Here is a 23,836-nt window from a genome sequence, read left to right on the forward strand (position 1 = left end):
TCTCCACCGAATAGCCAGAGGAACCATGAGAAACACAAATCAGATGGTGTCCTTCTCCTGCTTAAACCCTCACAATGCTCTTACAATGAAATCCAAACTTTTCCCTACAAGGTTCACCTGACCTCACACCAGCCCACCTCTGTGACCTCAACTCCTGTCATTCTCTCCAGCACACAGTGTACTCTGGCCACTTTGGCCTTCTTTCTGTTCTTTGAACATATGAAGCTCATCCTATCTTTCCAGAGGCTAGTCCCTCTGCCTGAAATATCCTAACACCAGACCTTTTTATGGCTGGCTCTTTCTTTTCACCAGGGAGAAAATGCTATCTCCTTAATGAAGCTATCCCAATCTTAATTAGTTCCTTAATTAGTATCTCCTAGTCTTTATTGCGTTATCCTGTTTTGTTTTTTCATATTTGTCACCAAGATGGCATTTGGTAGGCACTCAATAAATGCAGTATTAATGAAAAAGCCATTCACAAGTTTTCTTCAATTGGAGTACAGTAAACACATCAGGCAGGCTTAAAATACCCTCCTTCAGAGAGTCAAGTCTCAAGGTCACCTGGAATTTACCTCCAAAAGTTGTTCAAAAATCTCCTGGACTGACTCCTACCAGCTCCAAAGCTGATGAAGAGGAATGGAGAGAAATGGTCCCAGAGCAAAATGCATGTGTTGTCTTCTGTGGCTCCAGAGTTCACACCTATATGCACTGTTCTGGCCAGGAGCCTCTCAGAGCAGCTGGGACTTGCCTGATAAAGGCCCAGACTGTGTTTCTTCAAGAACCTGAGCAGATGTCCCACCAAAGGCAGGCAGAGTCACCATCAGCAGGGTGTTTCCAAGAAGACTTGAGGGCAAGGGATACTTACCCAGAGATGGAGTGAGTATTTCTGAGTCTCCAAGTCTGGACAGCCATATTGTAGATACAGACATGAACCCGTATCGGTTGGATTCTTCCTGTCAATCACCACGACCCTTCTGGCAACCAAGCAGAGGCTTTCAAAGTGTGTGGAAAACTCAAAGGGACATTGGGGGATGTCATAGTTCTAGGCAACACTATAAACTCACCCACAGGGCTTTTCACATCATAGAAGAACCAAACCTTAATAAAAAAAATCTTTTTTTACTGATATACATCAAACAGTTTATGTCAAAAATCATAAAAAGTTTCATTTTGTTTTAAAAAATAAAACCTAGGAGAAAACATAGCAGGTTTTACAATCCAAATCCTCCATATTAGACAAATGAGAAAAATGGGACCCAGAAAGTTTCAATGACTTGCTCAGGAACCCCCAGAGATTCAGAATGCTTTTGAATACATAACACCTCATCTTTTGCACACTTTTAAAGATGAAGAAAAGTGAACTGATGGTGAAAGATAATTTTTTTACTTTGCCCTTACTCAGGAGTTAGCAAAATTAACCTTACAAGGATGTTTTCTATGAGGTTGTCAGACTCGAAACTGAATTCAACAAGGTCACAATCTCTTTGGGAGGAGAAAAACCTCCTTTTCTCATCTAACATCTTGTTGCACTTTGTTTTTACTTTCCTCTTGCTATATGTAATTTTTTGAAGTAGAATGTCTTCACACTAAATTTATCTTGGAAAGATTTTCCAAGAAATTGGAGTTCCAAATTTTCCAGATACTGCAAAACAAACCCCATATTTGCCTTTCTTTGACAAAACTTGGCACCCTGCCTCAAAAACTTACATTGCTCAGCATGTGCCCTCATGGCGTAATTCCCAAATCCTTTATAATCTTACAAAAGCATTTTCTTTCTTTCTGAAGAAATGTTCACTTTCAGATAAGATGCTTCCATAATCTGAACCAGCTATTTCGCTTTGTCAGTTAGAAAGGAAATTCAGGGCTAACTCATGGAAGAGGCTACCACACCTATTAATAGGTGCATTTAAAATAGTCCCTGGTAACTGAAATGAAAACATTTATTTAATACATTTCTAATTACTTCTCTTTTTTTATGTATAATAACTTGACAGTCATTTCAATGGAATACAACTAATAGAGACAACTTCTGATTGGATCCTTAAACTTTGTCCTAAACTTTAAACTTTGTCATAAATGCAAAAATGCCAGATCAGATTATTTACTGATTAAACAAAATGCCCATTTGGGAAGAGAAGTCAAATGTATAACAAAGAAAGTAAAATTATCCAAAATTCAGCCACCACCCAGAAAGAGAATTATCACTAATATTTTGGTAACCACCGTGTCATATGTATTTCTATGCATGTACTCATAACATAGGATTTTGTGCAAATTATATATAAATTGGTTTGTAGACAAGTCCTTGCTTCTTTTGATGGAGGTATCTATCTCCTTCCCCTGTACCTCCTGAGCCAATAGAATAGCCTAGTATATGTCCTTCCATAACTCCCTCCAGGTTCATACAATCCTATGCCAATAGCTATAATTTATTAAGTGCTTATAATTTTTTTCTAGCATCTTTGTTACTTCGTGTTTCCTCCACCCATTTTTTTTTTCCTAAAAGTCTCAGCTTACTCTTTTGTTTGTTGGTTGAAGTATAGTTGACACACATTTACATTAGTTTCAAGTGTACAACATAGTGATTCGACAAGTCTACATTTAAGCCTAAATCTAAGTTTGCTAGCTCACCACAAGCGTAGCCACCATCTGTCACCATACAACATTATTACAATACCATTGACTATATTCCCTATGCTCCACTCTTTATTTTTTAAAGACATGCTACTTTTTTTATATAAAGACTTTATTTATTTATTTGAAAGAGAGAGTGAGAGAGAGAGAGAGAGAATGAGCTGGGGGGAGGGGCAGAGGGAGAGGGAGAAGCAGACTCCCAGCTGAGTAGGTAGCCCCAATGCAGGGTTCCATCCCAGGACCCTGAGATCATGACTTAAGCTGAAGGCAGATGCTTAACTGACTGAGCCACCCAGGTGCCCCAAGACATGCTACTTTCAAGGGCTTCTTTCACCACCTATTTTGCTTTCTGTCTCATTCATCTAGAACCTGAAAGCCCTGCTTCCTCATATAAGGAGTCATCCACATTTGTTGTTGCAGAAGGTTCTCAGGGTGCTCTGTTTCTCCCTGTTTCCTTTTGATTTGTAGCATAAGGTCTCATACAAAGGGCAAAACAATAATATAAATAACAAAAATGGATGACATTGGCAAATAAATAAAGGTCACAATATGACTAAACAAATAGGGACTTCTTGGTTATTTTTACAATGATATAAAAATGCTGGCCATTGGGATTAACCATGCTAAAATTCTGATTAGGTCACATATTTAATAACCATAATCCCAGCATTTTTGCAGTGTGCAACATTTTACAACATTAACATAACACAAACAACATAAAAGCATAGCATTCAATTTTCTGATGGTTTAAAAAGATTGAGCATTTTTATTCTTTAGCTAAAGGAACTAAAAGAGGAAATTATTAAACACAAAGATACAAATAAGCTTCATGGTGAATACTGCATTAATGTTAAACTAAATATAGATGGAGACATAGTTCACTCATTAAACTTATATTTATTTACCATATCCCATATCCCAGATACTGTGGGATGTTGTAGGAGAACAAGAGTGAAAGATAGAGCTCTTGTCTTCAATAAGTTTATGGTTCAGTGCAGCACTGTCCAACAGAAAGATAATACAATCACATGTATAATTTTTAAAAAAGTAAACAGGGGGAATGAATTTTAATAATATACTTTATTTAACCCACTATACCCAAAATATCATTTCAACATGTAAATCACATTTAAAAATTACTAATGGGATCTTTTACATACTTTTTTCATACTAAGTCTTCAAAATCCAGTATGTGTTTCATACATATGGCACATCTCCAACTGGACAGCCATACTTCAAGGGTTTGATAGCCACATATGGCTGGTGGCTACTGTATTGGAAGTACAGATCTAGTGCATCTGTCAGGATGGGCTAGTTATGATGTGTACAAACAACCCCAACATCTCAACTATTTAAAGCACTAAAAATATTTTTTTACTCAAACTACACGTCTTTTGCTGGTCAACAGGGGGCTCTGGTTTTGGAAGTCATTCGGAGACTCAGATTTCATCCCATCACACAATCACAGTTAAGAGGAAGGAAAAGTAGAGTTGAACACTGGCTATTAAATGCAGTGACATGCATTACTTCTATGCCAAAGCGAGTCACGTAGCCAAAGGCGGCGCAAAGTATGATCCTATCACCTGCCCAGAAAGCTGAGAACTGGAATATTTGATGTCCAACACCAGTGATTACCACACCTATTAAGTGAACATCATGAGTCAAACTATGTGAAAAGGAAACAGGGATATAAAGTAGATAGCTAGAGCTAAGCTACAACAGGGGGTGGAAGGTGATGAGAGCAGCAAGAGACAGATAAAATGCTGAGGGAATTCAGGGGAGAGCAAAGTTACTTCTGGCACCAATGGAGAAGCAACTATAAATAGTTACTACTTGCCTGGAACTATCTGACACATCTGGAAGACAGTTCCACCTAATTAACTCAGAGGCTAGCCTTGAGAAACCAGATATCTCATCTGTATTATAGAGTACAAATTCCACTGCACACATCCTGTAAAAATGCAGAGTACAATATATATACTAAATGCACACATACACTTTGAGGGTAATTCTGTGTAAATTATCTTTTTAAACCACTCACTCTGAGATAATAAAACAACCATCTCTGAACCAGTCATCAGATCACCCAGACCATTCTCATATCTCGGAAAGGGGTAAGGAAGGAAGTAGCCTGCAGTTACTAACATTGCACTGTTCTGGAAACCACCAGAACAAGAAATGCAATGAAAAAACATAGTAACAAAAAGACAATTTCAATTTCCTAAGCAAAATCTTGTGACATTATTGAGAGACTGGTTGGTTGAGAAACCTCTTTTGCTCTTCTAGGCTCCCATGGCCATTTGGAAAGGAGCTAGTTATATCTGGGAATATTTTATATATTACAGAATTGTGAGATTATTGGATTTTAAAGTATCAAGGAATGTAGAACTTGTGGATGCCACCTTCCCAAGAATACCTCATGGAAGACCTGTCCTCATATGTCTGCATAGGTGGGTGGTTCAGTATTATAAACCTCAGAAAAAAACAAGTACACCTTGTAGAATATCTACTGATCTGCCATATGTGCATAAGACATATCCCATTCTATCGATCAGTAAAGGGAACAAAATAACCTACAGAATTTCTCATGAAATACAACCTTATTCCCTAAACCACATCCTCACTGAGAAACCAACTGGCAGACAATTCTCTATTAAATCAGGAAATGGCAGGGTTACCAATGTATAATTCAGGAAAAAAACACCAATTTGCAGAATATTCACTAATCTACAGTGTTACAAAAACTGTCTCATTCTGTCAATCATTGAAGGTAAAAGCATATTAGACATTCATAGTAAGAATATCTAATATGAATATTAGAATATCTAATAAGAATATCTAATATGAATATGAATAACATAGAATTTTTCATACGAGACCTTATTCCCAAATTCTCTTCACACAAAAAGCAAATATTAGAAATTATTTACCAAATCCTGAAAGCTTTATATAAATATCAATATTATTATTCTTTAAAATTCAGTATAGGGGCACCTGGGTGGCTCAGTCAGTTAAGCGTCTGCCTTCAGCTCAGGTCATGATCCCAGGTCCTGGGATTGAGCCCCACATCAGGCTCCTTGCTCAGTGGGGAGTCTGCTTCTCCCCTGCCTGCCATTCCCCCTGCTTGTGCTTGCTCTCTCTCTCTCACTCGCTCGCTCTCTGTGTCAAATAAATAAAAAACTTTTTAAAAAATTTTAAAAAATGGGCGCCTGGGTGGCTCAGTTGGTTAAGCGACTGCCTTCGGCTCAGGTCATGATCCTGGAGTCCCGGGATCGAGTCCCGCATCGGGCTCCCTGCTCGGCAGGGAGTCTGCTTCTTCCTCTGACCCTCCTCCCTCTCATGCTCTCTGTCTCTCATTCTCTCTCTCTCAAATAAATAAATAAAATCTTTAAAAAAAAAATTTTTTTAAATAAATAAAATGCAGTATAAACTAGAATTGTTAATGTACTTAACATAATTGTCAATAAGCTCATAAGAATCTACAGGATATCAACATGAAAGAGCTGTAACACCTCTGATAACCTCCTGCAACTCAAACATAGTCACACATGAAACTATTAAGAACATCAGAATTATAGGACCAAAGCCCATTACTCTTCCAGTCTTCCACTGACTTTGATAGTGCATTAAGGGACACTGATCAGTTGATACTTCATAGGCCACAGAGGGTATAAGGTATAGTTTTGGGCTCTAGTTATGCAGAGAGAAAAGGTACATACCCATGAAAAGATAAGTTAAAAGGAGAGAAATCACTTTAACTTAAGGTGGTCAAAAGACTTCTAGGAAGCAAAAGTGAGCTGACTCAAAGGATTTCAACAGCCAAAAAGAAGACAGAAGAGCATTCTGGGAATAAATAAAAGTTCGAAAATGCAACATTGTGGAGAAACAACTGGATATCCATATGCAAAAGAATGACATTGGACCCCTAACTCACACCATACACAAAATTTAGTGGGGTGCCTAGGTGGCTCAGTTGGTTAAGCGTCCGACTCTTAATTTTGGCTCAGGTCATGATCTCAGGGTTGTGAGATCAAGCCCTGTCAGTCTCTGTGCTGAGTGTGAAGCCTGCTTAGGATTCTCTCTTTCCCTCTCCCTCTGCCCCTCCCCACTCACTCTCTCTCTGTCACTCCCTCCCTCTCAAAAAAAAAATTTCAAAATGAGTAAAAGACATAACTGCAAGAGATAAAACTATAAAATTCTTAGAAGAAAATTGAGGGGTAAATCTTCATGACCCCAGATTAGACAATGGCTTTTTAATTATGACAATAGAGGCACATGTAAAAAAAGAAAAAATAGTCATATTGGATTTCATTAAAAATTAAAAACCTTTGTGTTTCATCATTAAGAAACTAAAATGACAACCCATAGAAGGAGAGAAAATATTGAAGCTCATATAACTGATTAGGGACTTTTATCTAGAATACATAAATAACTCTTATAACCCAATAATATAAACACAAATCCATTTTGAAGATGGGCAAAGGCTATGAATAGATATTTCTCCAAAGAAGATATACAAATGATCAATAAGCCCATGGAAAGATGCTTCACATCATTAGTCACCAGGGAAATTCAAATCAAAACCGCCATGTGATACCACTTCACACCCATTAGCATGGATATAATCAAAAAAACAGATAATAACAAGGCGAGATAATAATAATGGCAAGAGTGTGGAGGAATTAGAATCCTCAGGAACTGCTGATGAGAATGCAAAGTGGTGTAGCTGCTGTGGAAAACAATCTAGTACTTCCTCAAAAGGTTAACCACAGAGTTACCATATGACCCAGGATTTACACTTGTAGGTATATACCCAAGAAAAATAAAAACATGTATTCACACAAAAACTTGAACATGAATATTCATAGCAGCACATTCATAATACCCAAAAAGTAGAAACAAACTATATGTTCATCAACTGATGACTGGAAAAAAAAATATGGTATATTCATACAATAAAATATTATTTGGCAATAAAAAGGAATGAAGTATTGACACATGCTACAACATGGATGAACTCTGAAAACATCATGCTAAGTGAAAGAAGCCAGTCTTTCCGGCCACAGACCAGACCACAGATGGTATGGTTCCATTTACTCGAAATGACCAGAATAGGTAAATCTATAGAGACTGATAGTAGATTAGTAGTTTATAGAAGGGTGGGTGGAGAGGAGAAAGGGAACGGCTGCTAATGAGCATGGGGTTTTTTTGGGAGGAGGTAATGAGAATATTCTAAAATTGTGCTGATGGTTGTACAACTTTATAAATATACTAAAAAACACTGAGCTATATACTTTAAATAGGTAAATTGCATGGTTATGTGAATTATATGTGAATAAAACCACTTTTTTAAAAAAAATGCAAGATATGTTTGTAGGGAACCATAAATAGACCATTCAGACCAGATACGATAATTGATAGTAGAGGAATGGAAATGAAAACTAGAAAGCTAAGTTGCTGCTATGATATGCTGAAAGCCCTTCAATGCAAAGAATAGGAGTCTGAACTGTATCCTACCTTCCCAACTGATTACCTTAGGATAATAGACATAAAGAGTCCAAAACCTAGTAATTACCCCCAAATGACAGCTGTTTCTCATTATTATCATTATTAGGAGGTCTCTGATAATTTTATGCTATGTATTCACCTTGCTCGAACCTCTACATTAGCCTCTTGGGGCCTCCATAGTCTGAATTTTACGTGACCGCTTGGGCTTAGCTCTCCCAAGGCCAGAGGTCCATCCAACTTAATCCAATTTCCTTGTGAAAATTAAAGAAGATAACAGAAAACAGCTTGATTTTTGGACTTCTAAAAAGCAGAAAATAATTTCAGAGCCTTGAAATTCTAGAGCACAATGTAATGAACAAAAGTAATATCCACATAGGTAAATTAGACTTGTAAGTTATCTTGGTGTAATAGAATGCCACTGGAATAAGTGAAAGACAATTAAGCTCAATAATGGCTACATTGACTAGAAGTTACTTAGCCAGACACACATCACCAGTAGGAACTGTTAGAGAATATTAGTGTGTGGAAGAGAGTGAGCCTTACAAGAACAAGGGAGAAACTGAAAGTCACCCAAGACGACTATAGTTTTTCTAGCTCTGATGGATCAGGCCTTTGAGCTACATGAGGAAGCATATAATTTTTTTCCATGCTTCTCTCTATTGAACAAAATAATTCAAAGTACACATGCATTACAAAGTTCAGCATTTAAAGAGCACCGACATTGTATTAATATTAAAAATAAGCCAAGAGAGAAGACATAATTTTTCCTTTGGGTTTCTTACCTTTTCATTTAGGATCATGAGGGAGAGATAACTTTTCTGACCAACTTTTTAATTGTCAAGTAGATAATGAATATGTATGCAAATCATCAGAGAGTCACTAAAGAAATCCCCCAAATAGGGCGCCTGGGTGGCTCAGTCGGTTAAGCGACTGCCTTCAGCTCAGGTCATGATCCTGGAGTCCCTGGATCGAGTCCCGCATTGGGCTCCCTGCTCGGCAGGGAGTCTGCTTCTCCCTCTGACCCTCCCCCTTCTCATGTGCTCTCTCTCATTCTCTCTCTCTCAAATAAATAAATAAAATCTTAAAAAAAAAAAAAAGAAATCCCCCAAATAAATTAACAAAGGAAATGGAAAAAAGAGCAGACTATTTCAGTTCTAACTATTCAGTTTAGAATTTATTCCAGTTGTCATTTTGTATCTAATGATACCCAAGTTCCTTTTTTTTTTTTTTTTTTTTGATGTGTTCACTTACTTTACTAACACTACATTTACCATGTTATCACCATGGAATGTAAATTCAGGTTAGACAAGAAAATTTCACAAGTGTAATAAAGCATTCTAGAGTATACCAAAGTTTGTGTATAATGTCTGACCAAAACTCCTTGCTGATAAATCATTAATCACTTCACTATAGGTAATTTGTTAACATTAATGATTCTTACAGAGAAAATAAACAAACTTCATACATTTAAAAAGCGTTTTTCATTTACCTTTGCATTAGTACTTAAAATACACATTTCTATTTCAACATGCCATTTAAAAATTATTCTAATACAACAGCAGCATAAATATAACTCTGCAATTACAGAAAAACCTAACTGGGATTTGGTTTAAATACACATATTTTCAGTTGCGGGGAAGCTTATAATATTATATTCCATGCACTGTTCTTGAAAGGGTTAAGAGCCAACCAGCCCTAAAAACTGAAGTACTCAATCAGTCTGCAAAACAGGCAGAAAAAAGTTAAATTAAACAGGATTTCTACATAACATCAAAAGCAACTGGGAGTACTTCAGGATTGGGATATTGTCCTCTTTGTAACTAATTGTATCAGAAGAGTTTAAGAAGGAGCATATTTTACCACTATCAAGTACATTTAAAAGTGACATCTTTCTTTTGTGCTAATTTGACTCCCCTGAATGACCTAACTAGTTAACTAGTCAGTAGTAATTTGGTTCCCAGGCAAATCAAACCTGCAAGAAAGGAAGCCAATATTTAAATTACCATGTTGTTGTCTGACCCATTCAGATGATTTATTTTCAGCATAAACATATAAACTCAATATGAGATGCCTAACTAAAGCAAGCACCACCAATGAAACCAAGACAGCTTTTCTTCTTCTAAGGTTTAGGTCTTGCCCAGAATTCCTTATACATGGAATAGCCCATACCAAGGGTCATTGCTCCCACAACAAAACCTTGGGCTGCCACACACATGTGGATCAGGTGAGCAGACATATACAACGATTGCTGCAAACCCCATGCTTCTTTAGATTTCTGGATATGTTTAGATCCCTGATCTTCATCATAGGAAGAAAGAGAAACATCTGTGCTGGTTGACACAGTGACTGAAGAATCCTCCTTCCTAGAATGATACCACCCAAGTTACTTCGAAGCTTAGGACAGTTATCAACAAGTGAACAGAAAGTGAACAAAACCTCTAACATAAAGGGAGATTCTCTCACATAGTAGTAAAGCAGCTTTTGCCAAGGCTGCAAGGACCAGTCCTCCCTAGGATTCCACAATGTCAGAACCTGCTCGACTTTCTGCCCTTCTCGTTTCCAAGCTGGAGAAGCAACCTCCTCTTCCAAGTTTGGTTCTGCCCCAAACTGACACTAGCCTGGTATAAGAAATTAGTTGGCATTAGTCAGCACACAATGACATGTGGTTCAGAAGAACTCTGAATTGAAGAAAAAAACTAACCAGAGATTTGAAAACCACTGGGGATAACCCACCTGTGATTAATCAAGTGGTTAAACACAGACAAACCATATGTATATTACTTCTCTTTAAATGCCCCGAACTGCATGTGGTGACCTGAGCTTCAGCAGTCTGCTCATGGGGCCACTGGGTGGTTTTTCCACTGACATCCTACCTGTCATTTGTGTTTATGTATCTTTAAAAGGAGGAGGACAAGAATGAAGATAAAGGCATTATCTGCAAGCTATTCTGAGAACATGGAGTCTTTTACAATTTCTTTTTCTCTCATTTAAAAAGAAAAACTTAACTATATACTAAGCCATATAAATTCCAAGGACAGTTTAATCACTTCTATTATTCAAATACAAGTTATTCATGTTTCCAATTATAATAGAATGGCTACTTTTAACAAATACAGTCTTCCTCCAAGTCCATCTATTTATTTTTTCAAAATACAATATATTTCTTCCTACTTTCCAACCTTTACCTGAATTGAAAAGGCAGGAAGTATCCCAGCCTTTGAGCCAAGAGAAAGCACTATTATCACCTATCCTTGTAGATCAGAAAAAAACCCCTGAGGTCTGAAGTTTCATTTCTAAACCACCTCTCATATAGAGACTATTATCTGGTTGGAGGGGAAAAACTGCCCTAGCCTTAGGACCTAAGCTTATTTTGTCTCTGAGCCAAACAAGACTACAGTTCCTAACAGAATGGCATAATAAGCAAACTTCTAAGAGCTATAGTCAGTAATTTGCTAAAATTACTCCAAAAGACAGTATAGGAAGCATAAAACTTCTGCTAAGTATAATATTTCTCTTTCTATGACTTAAGGAAAAGGGACTTAGAAATAAACTACTAGGTGGATTTAAAAATAAGAAAACTACAAATCTATTCAAGATGAAAATAAGCAAGTGGCTAGAGTAAATGATGGCCTTAATATGTTCAAAATTAATAGAAAGGAAAAGAAAAAGTAATAGGAAATTCTAAGAATGGAAAATCTAGAGGCAAGCGTATGTCTCCCAAGTGGAAAATCTAACATTAGACATTAAAACCTAGGCATTCTCTCTCTGGATGATCTTCTTACAAATTATCCACAGGAATCCAAATATCAGAGAAAAAAACCCCGGCACATGAAAGTCAATACCTGAATATATACTCTGGGAAAAGGAACAGCAAGAACACTCTTGCTGAATGGAATACAGTAGCGATTTACAGCTAACACATTTAGGACTATTATAAACTATTATTGATTAGGATTAATAAAGATAGCCAAATGCTGAGTTCCAAAATAAAATTTGGAAACACTCCAGAATAATTCTAAAATTGTGCATCCTATAGAGGAGCATGAATATATAATTGAATACTGTTTGCCAAGAAACTGACAAAGATTCTAACATTCCTGAATTACTTTTATGAAGGATGACTTCTAGAGAAACCATAATAATGCTATACATCTGAAATACATTTTTTTTAAAACACAGAAAAGGAGGGCATGTTTGCAAACCATATGCCTGATGGAATTAATTTTCAAGGTCCTGAAGGCAATTTATACATATTTTGTCAAAAAAAAAAAAGTGGCCTTAGGCATGTTTACTTGGGAAAGGAAAAAAAAAAAAGATGTGGCTGGGCCAGCCATACTAAGTAGTCGGTAAAGTAAATTCTTTACTGAACTCTTTTTCCCTCAACTATTTTCAGACCTACGAGGCCCCTGGGTTTCATCTTTTCCCTAGTCCCCCATCAAAATGTATTTGCAATATGGATCTAATGTCACCACTTTGTTCCTTAGGCCCTGTGTTGCTATTCTCAAAGGTCTCTGCTTTCTTTCCCATTATTAAATAAAAGGCTTTGTCCTGGTTGAAGTAATTTCAGCATTCAGAGAGCAACTGGGGAAGTTATAAGGTTATTTTACCTTTGAAATCTTACTATTAAACAACTGCCCATTCTATTTTCCTATAAAGCCAGTCTTGCTATGGGAAAGATAACCCACACATTGAAACTCCTTCTTAAACTATTTCAACTCCATATAAAAGTAGCAGGTTCTCTTTTTACATCAATGTTCCTCCATCTTTTTGATCTGGTCGACCCCATTCAGTGACTGAAGAACCCATTCCACAATTTCTATTATCTCCTACCAAGAAGGTGTACAAGAATATAAAAGCATCCCTGTTGTTAATTCAAAAGAAGTTAGTGATCTGAGGAGCCCAGAGAAGGTGACCCTGGGAGAGGTGATAAACCATACTGCACACATTGAAGAAATAGTGATTTCCTGGCATAAGCTTTCAATTGTTTCAGAAATCCTACTTCTCCCTTTTTCATTTTTAATCAGGGCAGTGGAGCTGCCACAAATGTTTAGTAGTTGGAAGGCAATGGTCAAAAACTCAAATGCTTATCTGGGCTCAGCAGCTCACAGAAATACAAGCTGTGGGCTGAGCGAGTGAGACACAGGGAGTGAGATACAAAGAGGTAGCAAATTCCCCTACAAGTTACATCTGTAACTCAGCTACATTGTGGCCATACAATGTTGCCAAATCATTTTTTTTAAGAAACCAGAAATACAGATTTTCTTGTAAAATTTGTTAGCAACTACCAATAATTCAGATTTTAAAAAACACTGGCTGAGACAACTCTGGGTGACAAAAACTAAAGCCATCAGCTGTCAGGGTGTGTCTCATTTGTCACCCATTTGGTGCCTCTTTTACATAGTTATGATCACCTGGTTCAATTCCCTGATGATTTTACAGAAGAGATTTTATCTATGGAACCCAGAGAAATTGAGTAATATGATGGTTAATTTTATGTGTCAACTTGGAGGATGTTTTGGGATGAGATTAACATTTAAATCCGTGCATTTGGGGTAAAGCAGGTTGCCCTCCATAACGTGGGTGGGACTTAACGCAATCATTTGAGGGCCTGAAAAGAACAGAGTGGTCTCCCTGAGCCGGAAGACTCCAGATCTCTGGAAGGTTCTCTAGAAGATTGCTTTGGGACTTTATCTGTACTATCAGCTCTCCTGGGTCCCAAGTCCACTGGTCCATACTACAGATTTTGAACTCACCAGCCTCCATAATCACATAAACCAATTCTTTATAATAAATATATGTATATATGTGTGTGTGTATATATATATATATATATACATACACATCCTACTGGTTCTGTTTCTTGAAAGAACCCTGACTAACATGAATGATTTGGCCAAAGTCACATAGCTACTTTGGGGGCAGGTCGGAGGAAGAATTGTTCTAACTCTGCCTAGAATATGTTCCAGTATATGTACTAGACCAGTAATCCTGGTGGAGTGAGAGAAGACATTACAGATATGCCTATGTGTATGTATATAAACAATAAAAACCTGAGACAGTATTTCTCAAAGTGTAATTGCAGCACTACAGAATCATGTAGATGCTTGCTTATATGCAGATTCCTAGGCCTAGCTCCAGATCTATTGAATCCAGGTCTCTAGGATTTGGTCCAGGAATCTGCATCTTGAAAGTTCCCCAAGATTATTCCAATTCCTACTAAAATTTGAAAACACTGAAGTAATTAAGAGGCAATGCAGATTAGTGGTTAAGGGCATGGATTCTGAAGGTAAATTCCCTGCGTTTGAAGCCCAACCCCACCACTTACTAGCTATGTGAGTGACCTTGGGCCAGTGATAGAGATGATGTGAGGATTGAACAACAAAAGGTTATAAACACTTACACGTAATTAGCATTTAATTAATGGCAGGAATTACTACTAAACTCTCATCACAGGTGTTTTGGCACAATTTCAGTATCATGCTAATCAATATTTATAGTGATGATCACAGTGGCACTTTAAGATCTTGAATTACTTTCTGAAGTAAAAATCAGTGTGGTTAGATGCTCAGTGCTTCATTTTATGCAAATTCTTTGTAACTTGGTGATTTGTGTGTAATATTTACAATAACTTTCTGGAGATTAAAATATTTTATTAGCATGAATACCACATTTGGCTATAACACATAACAGAGAGTCTGCTGTATATGTGCACCATGTAGTGTGAAGACAGAAATATTCTTAGGTAGTATGGTCTTTCTGCAATCCACTGATCTCTTCTCTATTTCTGTAAGGGTTGATGCTTATTTTATTTATGTTTTAGCTCTCCAGCCCCTAGGTCAGACAGCCTCCATTATACTTATTCAAAATAAATTATTTCTTGAATTAAATTTTAACACTAATATAATGGCTTTGATCCAACCTTCTTCCACTAACAAATTGTCATGATACTATCTAAAGAAAAATATACACACAGTAGTTTAAAAAGTAAGCTAGAAATAATATGGACTCATGGAATATTTAAATGATCCCCATGCCTCTCCCCCAAAAAAGTCCATTTCACTTGTATTTTAATCTTTTACCCCACCAAACTCTTAACCAGAGAGCAGTTATCAGCTAATAAACTGAACTTACCCAAATACAGGAGCTAGCACACAAGTAAAGGGAAGCCATATGAGAGAAAATTGAGAGAGGCCAGAAATATGGAAGTCTTTTTGATCATTGAGAACTGGATATAAAAACTTGGGTCTCTTTGTGTTTGAATTTGAGAAGGTCAAAAATCATCTTTTAACAGAGTGGATCTGCTTTAGGACAACTTAAAACATGGGAAATATTGGGCGCCTGGGTGGCTCAGTTGGTTAAGCGACTGCCTTCGGCTCAGGTCATGATCCTGGAGTCCCTGGATCGAGTCCCACATCAGGCTCCCTGCTCGGCAGGGAGTCTGCTTCTCCCTCTGACCCTCCCCCCTCTCATGTGCTCTCTCTCATTCTCTCTCTCTCAAATAAATAAATAAAATCTTAAAAAAAAAAAAAAAAAAAACCATGGGAAATATTTTGCAGAACTATGTGGCACAATTAAGGAATTGATTGAAGGTGAAAAATAAAAATAAGGGAAACCAACAATTTCAACAGGCAGGATTTGACTTAGAAGAGAGGGAATATGCCCAAGAAAATAAGGATGTGGGCAAAATAAGGCTTTGGGTATAAAAACTGTTATTCTTCCCTTTAGCACTTAAATCAGGAGGAAGGGTTCTCCAGAAGGGTGACTCCTGGTTGAGCAGAGGCCAGATGGGCCAAGAGTGAAGTGGCTGTTCCTGTAGAGGAGATGATCTGAGAACAGGAGAACATCAGCAATCTGAGGACTAGATTCAGGACTAGAATACCAGTGTTTACAATTTATCAGCCTAAGGGTAGACTAACACATCTACATGTACCCAGTATCACACAAAACTCACCAACTTCACATTAGTGAGAGATTTCTAAATCAAAGAAAGAAGCAAGAATAAAGAAGCAGCAAGGGAAGGGGTTTTGCCAGGACCAGTCATCCACCGGCCCATTCAACTAGCAGTTAACCAAGGCCAACCCTGCACAAGGTACTGTTCAAGGAAAAAACAAAACAAAAGACATGGTCTCTGCCCCCAAAAGTTAGAATCTAGTCAAAGGACATAACATAAAGAATATGTATGTAAGAAACAACAGTAACACAAAGGAATAATCATAATGTTTGAGTTTCAATATTCTAGCAGAGTTAAAGGAAAGAAAGATTACTTTAATGGAAGTGAATTAGAAAGAATGAATGAATTTAAGGGTTTTTGAGAAGGCCTGGACAGTCAAGCTTGACTTGATTATAAGATGGAAGGAAGCCAATATATAAAGAAGCAGCACAAGCAAATGTCTGTGGAAGAAAAAAACAGAAGAACAACCAAGTAAAGCAAGTAGTCAAATCCACTAGGACACAGAGTACTGGCTGGAGAGTTATGGTGGACAAGGCTGGAATCCCACCTGACTATCAAGGATCTTCATTGCTAAGCTACAGTGTTTGGGTTTTATTTGCTAGACAGTAGGAAGCCACTTAAGGCTTTAATCTGATTGTAGCTGGTTTGCTCTATCTGATACAAAGTAGTATTTAGAAAAGGGTGAGAGCCAGAAGAAAAGCAACGTGACTCCTACAATAATCCAGAAGAGTGAATGATATATACCCAAATTAAAGTAATGGGTATAGGCATGGGAAGGAAAAGATTAATGGAAGTAATATCTGTTCCTAAAATGTAGAATGTTCTGATTTTAATTAGCATATACACCTAGAAAATGAACATATATGTTATGAAAATATATATATATATATATATATATATTCCCATAGGAATTAGAAACTGTTCCCAATTTTAGTATAGTAATTCTTGACATACCATTCCCAAATCCTTAAGAGATTTCTCAAATGTTTCTTCTCAAAGAGAAAATTTCTTTCAATACTTTTTTATCCTCTAAATTAAAATAAATCACCATTATCACCTGTCAAAAGCTCTCCCATTATTGCCATATAGAAGGACAAAGGAACAGTGCACATTGCAGACTACCAAAAACAGTTCCTGCCATTAATGAACTTAAACATGGAATTCATAGAAGTCTGGAGGTGCTATCACTTACAAAGCTCCTCCTTTCTGAATGTAATCATACTTTAGCCAAAAAATTTCTCTAAAGCTTTTATTCCCAAGATGCACACATATTACATGATGCCGCAGAATAATTGGAAATTACCACATAGTTCTTGACACCCACTATGATGATTGTTCATTAAAGAAACCACAGATGTCAAAATGATAAAGATTAAAAATCTCTCCCCATCATTTTGAAGGAAAGAGGGGGCAAGCCATCTGAGAAACTAAGCTGAGACTCTCTGCAGGCCTTCCTGCCTTCAATTTCTATCCCAACACAGTGAACAACATAATTTGTGGTGTTTTATTCTACTTCCAAAAAGCTTTGTGATCAGACACCAGAAAACAAATCTCCAGTTCTCCAGCATTAGAAAATTCCAGCTTTTCAGTTGGAATGAAACCTGCAGATCATTTCTCTCAGTCACCTCATTCTAAGGTCTAAAAATGAGGATCAAGGTCCTACAGCTGGTATGGCAAAGCTCTCTCACAGGACTTCAATTCTAACTATTCGTACCCAAATGATGGGGTACCAGCCCCATTGCATATACTGGGACACAAGGCAGAAAAATAAAAGACCAGCCACATACACACAGAGCAAGATAGCTTTTTTGTCCCCTCATGGAGTTGTGTACTAGTTCTAGGTTGTGGACCAGTCAAGATTCACACAGATATATCCTACTATGACATTGGTGTCTACTTAGGAAATTAGCAAAAATGGGACAACATTAGAAAAAAAAACAAACCAACTCTGGAATACACAAAGTACTATTAAAAACACTTAGAAAATATAATAAAACACTTAGAAAAGACTTTGATCCTTATAGATCTAATTGAATTTAGTAGGAGAGTATCAGTACATCAATCCAGATGCCTCTAAAATGGAGTTAGTGGTGGGGCACCTGGGTGGCTCAGTTGGTTAAGCATCTGCCTTCAGCTCCGGTCATGATTCCAGAGTCCTGGGATAGAGTCCTGCATCGGGCTCCCTACTACCAGGGAGTCTGCTTCTCCCTCTCCTTCTGCCCATCCCCCTGCTTATGCTCTGTCTCTCCCTCTCTCTCAGATAAATAAAGTCTTTTTAAAAAATAAAATAAAATGGAGTTAGTGGTGAAATGCTGATCATTGATATATTAACATATTAAGCAAGTGTATAATTCTGGTCCATTTATAACTTTCAGGTATGAAATGCCTCTAGGAATTAGAATCAAAAGAAATTATTAAGAAACCCATAAATTCTGTCAGTAACTCAATCACCATAAGGTACTACCTAATAATTCTCAATAACCCAAGGAATTAACCTCTGATCAAAATAGGAGATAATCAACCTGCACTCAGTCTGTGTGTAGGATTTAGTGATTCTTACTTGATATCAAGACTCTTCCAGGGGCATCTGGGTGGCTCAGATGGTTGAGCATCTGCTTTCAGCTCAGGTCATGATCTCAGGGTCCTGGGATCGAGCTTCATGTCGGGCTCCCCCCTCAGCGGGGAGTCTGCTTCTCCCTCTCTCCCTGCCTCTCCCCCTGCTTGTGCTCTCTTGTGCTCTCTCTCTCTCAAATGAATAAATAAAATCTTAAAAAAAAAAAAAGACTCCTTCATAGCTGGGTTAGATCATGATCAATGCAAGCTGCCAGAGGCCTTCTTCTCCCTTGGGATTACCACGGCAACCACTGCCCACTCCCCACCTAAAAAGGCAGGTAAGGAGGTAACTCTACAGACAAGGAGCCCAATATGAAAACACAACATTGGTGGGTGTCTTCTGAGTTATGCCCTCTTATTAAATGGACGACCTTAGCTAAGCTGCTTAACTTCTCTGTGCTCAGTTTTCCTCTCCTATAAAATAACACTGTTCCGAAGATTGCATTCAATGAGATAAAGTGTGTGAAAGCACCAGCAGTATCTAGCACATGGCAGTTCTCTACAAATGGTACATATTATTAAACTATGTGGAAATATGACTCATTCCCATAAAAGCAATAATGTAGGATCCACATCAGAATACATATAAGATATAAAATACTATTTACCAAGAGGGGTCATGCTCTATGAGAGGCTCATCACTAGGAAGAATTTCAGCATTGATAAATTTAATGGCTTCTCCTACTGATAATTGGGTGCTGCTTCCACAAAAAAAGTCATTTCTCCCCTTCTCTTACTATCATACCTTAAATCTACAAGTAGCTTGCTCCAGTGAATTAAAAGGTAAGCACTAACTGGAAGCGGAAACAAAATGAGCCATTATCAATGAATTTCACTTAAGCAGAGAGTAGTTTATCACATTCTTTGGCTCATCAGCAAGAAAGTATGGACTTAGAGCTGGGAAGGTTTAAGACAGGACATAAACTTTCACTACTTGACTATATTGCCAATAAGGAGCCTCAAGGGTATACTCCAAGGCTGTCCTGATTCATGCTTCAGAAAGGACCTATTTGCTCAGGCAGGGAACACAGTGATAGGGTCCAATCAGTCCCAGTAAACTGATCATGAACACTCACCACACAGAATGAGTTCGGACAACTGTCCTAACCAACCAAAAGAGACTGATTAGTCTTTAAGTCTCTTGATTGGCCTTGTGGACCGTTAAATATTTATCAGAAAACAATCAATCACTTAATTAATGGGACTTCTACCAACCCAAGTCCATGTTCCTCAGTCATATCCAACAACCAACCAGTTCAGAGGGTTAAAAACCTCAGTTACTTTGATGCCAACCTGCCAGCCTTTAATAAAACATCTTTCCTACATACAGTGCCCGTATGTTCATCAGGATTCTTTTTGCTAAGTGACAAAAACCAAGGTTAGATCAGCTTAAGCAGAGTAAAAATATATAGGAAGCATACTAAAGTATCTACGTTATTAAGGGACTGAACACTCAAACTGCAAGAAGTACACTTCTCTCCACAGTCTGACCCTTTCACTGTAGATTGGTTTCCTTTTTGGGGCAGCAAACCTAGTTATCAGAAGCTCCCAGGTTTCACACATTATAAATTCCCCCAGCCCAAAGGAAATTTTTCCTAATTCATTTGAAAATCTCAGGGGAAGGACCAGCTTGAGTCAGATGCTCACTACTGACCAGTCCACTGTGGCCCACTGTGGTGATAAGAGAAATGATGGAGTAGGAAAGAGTCATATAAAGAATGAAGCAGTGCCCACTGGAAGCTTGAGCCATTCCCAAAGGTAAGGAGGCACTGTTCCCAAAAGAAAGCAAAGGATAGTGCTGGATAGACAACAAAGGCAATCCACTATAGGTATTTATATGCAATTTTTATTTTAAAATCAGCACGGTGTGAAAACATATATGTTTGTTCATTTTGTAACTAAACCTTCACCAAATTTAACCACAAATTGTATAGCCTTTCAAGTCGGGTACCCTATTGTATCCCTGATCTCCTCAGGCCACTATTTCCACTATTGCCACCTCTAGACTCTTAGCTGTAACACAATGAACCTCCTAAGTAGCAAATTCTACAGGAAGAAATGCATTTACAATGATTTCACAACCATGCTTCTCTTGTCTAAAGCAGCCCTTAGGCAAGAATTATTTTCTTGTTATTCTAGGTGTCTAATTTTGGCCTCAGATAACCTAAGAAGTTTTTGCAAGGCAATTTTATTACTGGAAACAATTTCATTATAGGAGAATATTAAGCAACTGGTAGAGTGAAGTCAAAAGGTCAGTATGCACATATAAACCACTTTCCTAGTTTACAATTCTGCCTGCTTATATTTAGCAAATTCTGAAGTAGCAAAATAGACTCAGTAGAAATATTAAAATATTTTTAAATTATCTTATGTTAGCATTTTTAATTCTTTCCTCCAGAAACATATGTGCTGACTTTGATATTTGCAGTACACAAAATATTTTCAAGGCACTGGTTCTGGGGTTTACAAGATGGCTAATAATGAATCTTTTGTTGTCTTCTTCCTCTCTTAAGTGAAATGATCTCTTAATATCATTTGATATGCCATAAATCCTTACCTGTTTAAATCCATGTGATCGTGGTATACATGATCTTTGGAAAACAAATGTCTACCCATAGTCACATTCAGGTAAACAATTTCCAGAACATTAATCATGTCTGATCTCCCTTCCTGAGTGATCAGAGGTCTTCCAGGTTCAGCTGCTGGACAGGGTACAATAGTTCCCTACCCAGGTATAGAACTGAAGAATTGATCTCCCACAAAGCCACAGGAGCAAGGGAAGGAGAACCAGATCCAAAACAAAGGGAGATCAGACAAAGGAGACTGCACTAGTTGGAGAAGCAGATAGTGAAAAAACTCATGAGTCAGGAGCATGGGTTTAATGCAACATCTAGTAAAGCTGAAGAAGAGCCACTGGGGCCCAAATTACTTTAAAAGAGCAAGAACCCTAGATTTTTCAAGAGAAATCATCTTTGCTATCCAAAATTTTACAACTCAATAGTCAACTGGGGTCTGGGTCTCCCACCAAAGCCCTGCCCAAAACTTCTGAGGATTCCTTAGGTGTGTAGAGGATAAGGATGGGGCAGAACTTGTATTCTCAAGGTCAGTTCAACTCCTACTTCCACAGCTTTGTCTGTCCTCCACCATTTGACCCAATGCCAAACTCAAGCTTTATTGAGGTCCCCATCCATTACCCCACTCACATAAAGCTTCCATGAAGATGAGAGACTTTGTCAATTATTTAAAGAGAGATATAAAAGGAGTATATACAAGAGCAAAGCAAACAATTTCAAATCAAACACTGAGCATCTCTTCTTATCTTTTGGCCATCCTACCACTGGATTATTTCCACAGGTCCCTTCACCCAGCTTTGCAGCATCTGCAAGCTTCTCTCTCCTCTCTTTCTCTGTTTACCTCTTTGGAAAGAGCACGAAAAACTCCCCTCCTTATGGCAGGATGTCAACTTACCTCTTCTCCCCTGCGACCTTGGGTCTAGCCTCCAACATGTTCCTCTGTTTCACTTTGTGCCCCTAAGTGAATTTTCAAGCTGTTTTTACAAATAGAGCTTTTCCCTCCCTTCAGAACTTGGATGATAGTTGTTAAGATTTGGATTTAACTACTAATTCCCATTTCACAAGACTGAAGTGGAATCATTTGTCCCTAAATGGAGCTAATAAGGAGAAATGAATTTGGGTATCTCTCCACTCCATGATTTAGGGACAGTGCAGCCTGAACTAAGGAGTGACTCCACATGATCATTCATAAGTTTGGGCATCTGAGTACAGTCTGGCAACCATTCTCAGCTTCTTCTCTGATCTCTCTAGTTGTGGGAACTGACTCTCCTTTTCAGAAATAAATTCTGACTTTTGGTTCATTAGAAAAGGTACATATAGGCAAATATTTATCATCTTTGAAATCTCAGGTAAGTCCCCTATGATCCCACATTCCACACTGCACCAAGCTGGCTTATAAGAAATCTGGCCCCTGAAACCTCTCCTCACCCTGGCATACAGAGAAGCAGGAGAACTTTCTATGAAGGCAGGTTCCAAATCTGGTCTGATTCTGCTAAAACCACAGATGACACTGGCTCATGAGAAAAAGCAAAAAGACAAACATGACATGGAACTAGAAATCCAGACAGGTCTTGGGAGATCCAATTTACTATCCCTCTGCCTTGGGTATCACAAGGAATTCAACACAAGTTACACCAAAAGCCTTCTACCCTTTTGGATTCATTTGACCAGTTAAATATTTTATGATAATCTAATTGGGACATAATCTTTAGCCACCGGATATTTGTTATTCCCTGCATAATGTAATCTGAATACAAATCACCCAAGAAAATGATAAATAGGCTTGATATATAGAAGTCCCCAGTTCACTCATCGTTCATTGATTAACTCAACAAATGTTTATTGAGGGCCTACCATATGCCCACCAGCTCAAGCTCACAGGTTTTCTAGAAAGCTCTTGCCATGACTGTGTTCACCCATTTAAAAAGCCACACACTTACAGAAGAGGTTACTGTTTCCAAGATGCATGAGAAATCTACATGAACAATACTCCTTTCCTAGCCAGCTATCATAACAGGCCTGTCAAAGGAGCAAGGCATGGGTTTATCCTCATTCCCACTTTCTTTCCCTAAAACACATCTGGTTCTTCACTGTTCTTAAAGGTATCTTTGAGTTAACAAAACCAAAATAAAAGCTTTTTTATTTTTCCCCAAAACTGTTTCTATCCCAATGTTCACAGTTAATGGTGTCACCTTTCACCCAGTTGAAAGGTAGCCTTACAATCACAGTTGATGCTCCCTCTCTCTCACTTCTCATATCCAATCTACCAGCAAGTCTCTTTTGTTCTACCCAAAATCCCATCCACCATCCTGCAACCCATTTTTCACCATACCCACCACTACTGCCTAAACAAAGCCAACAACACTTTTAACCTAGACAATTGTAACATTTTCTAACTGGTGTCCCCATTCACTCTTAACCCCTTACAAAATCCATTCTAGCATTTAGAAACTAAACCCACATATGTCCTCTACTTCTCAATGGCTTCCCATCACACTTGAAATAAAATCTTTACGCAGTTACAAAGGGCCTGTATCCATCATTCTCAGTTTTGGCT

At 37.9% G+C, this 23,836-nt stretch overlaps 1 protein-coding gene and 1 pseudogene across 3 annotated transcripts in view; both read right to left on the reverse strand.

Moving 5' to 3' along the window:
* The window catches only part of PLCL1 (phospholipase C like 1 (inactive)), a 327,021-nt gene that overhangs the window by 158,971 nt on the left and 144,214 nt on the right, over positions 1 to 23,836 (reverse strand). The gene's annotated exons all lie outside the window — the stretch shown is intronic.
* Positions 9,328 to 12,948, reverse strand: LOC145720725 (HIG1 domain family member 1A, mitochondrial pseudogene; annotated as a pseudogene).

Source organism: Leptonychotes weddellii, chromosome 3 (genome assembly GCF_054177405.1).
Source record: "Leptonychotes weddellii isolate Sample4059 chromosome 3, ASM5417740v2, whole genome shotgun sequence".
Lineage (NCBI taxonomy): Eukaryota > Metazoa > Chordata > Mammalia > Carnivora > Phocidae > Leptonychotes > Leptonychotes weddellii.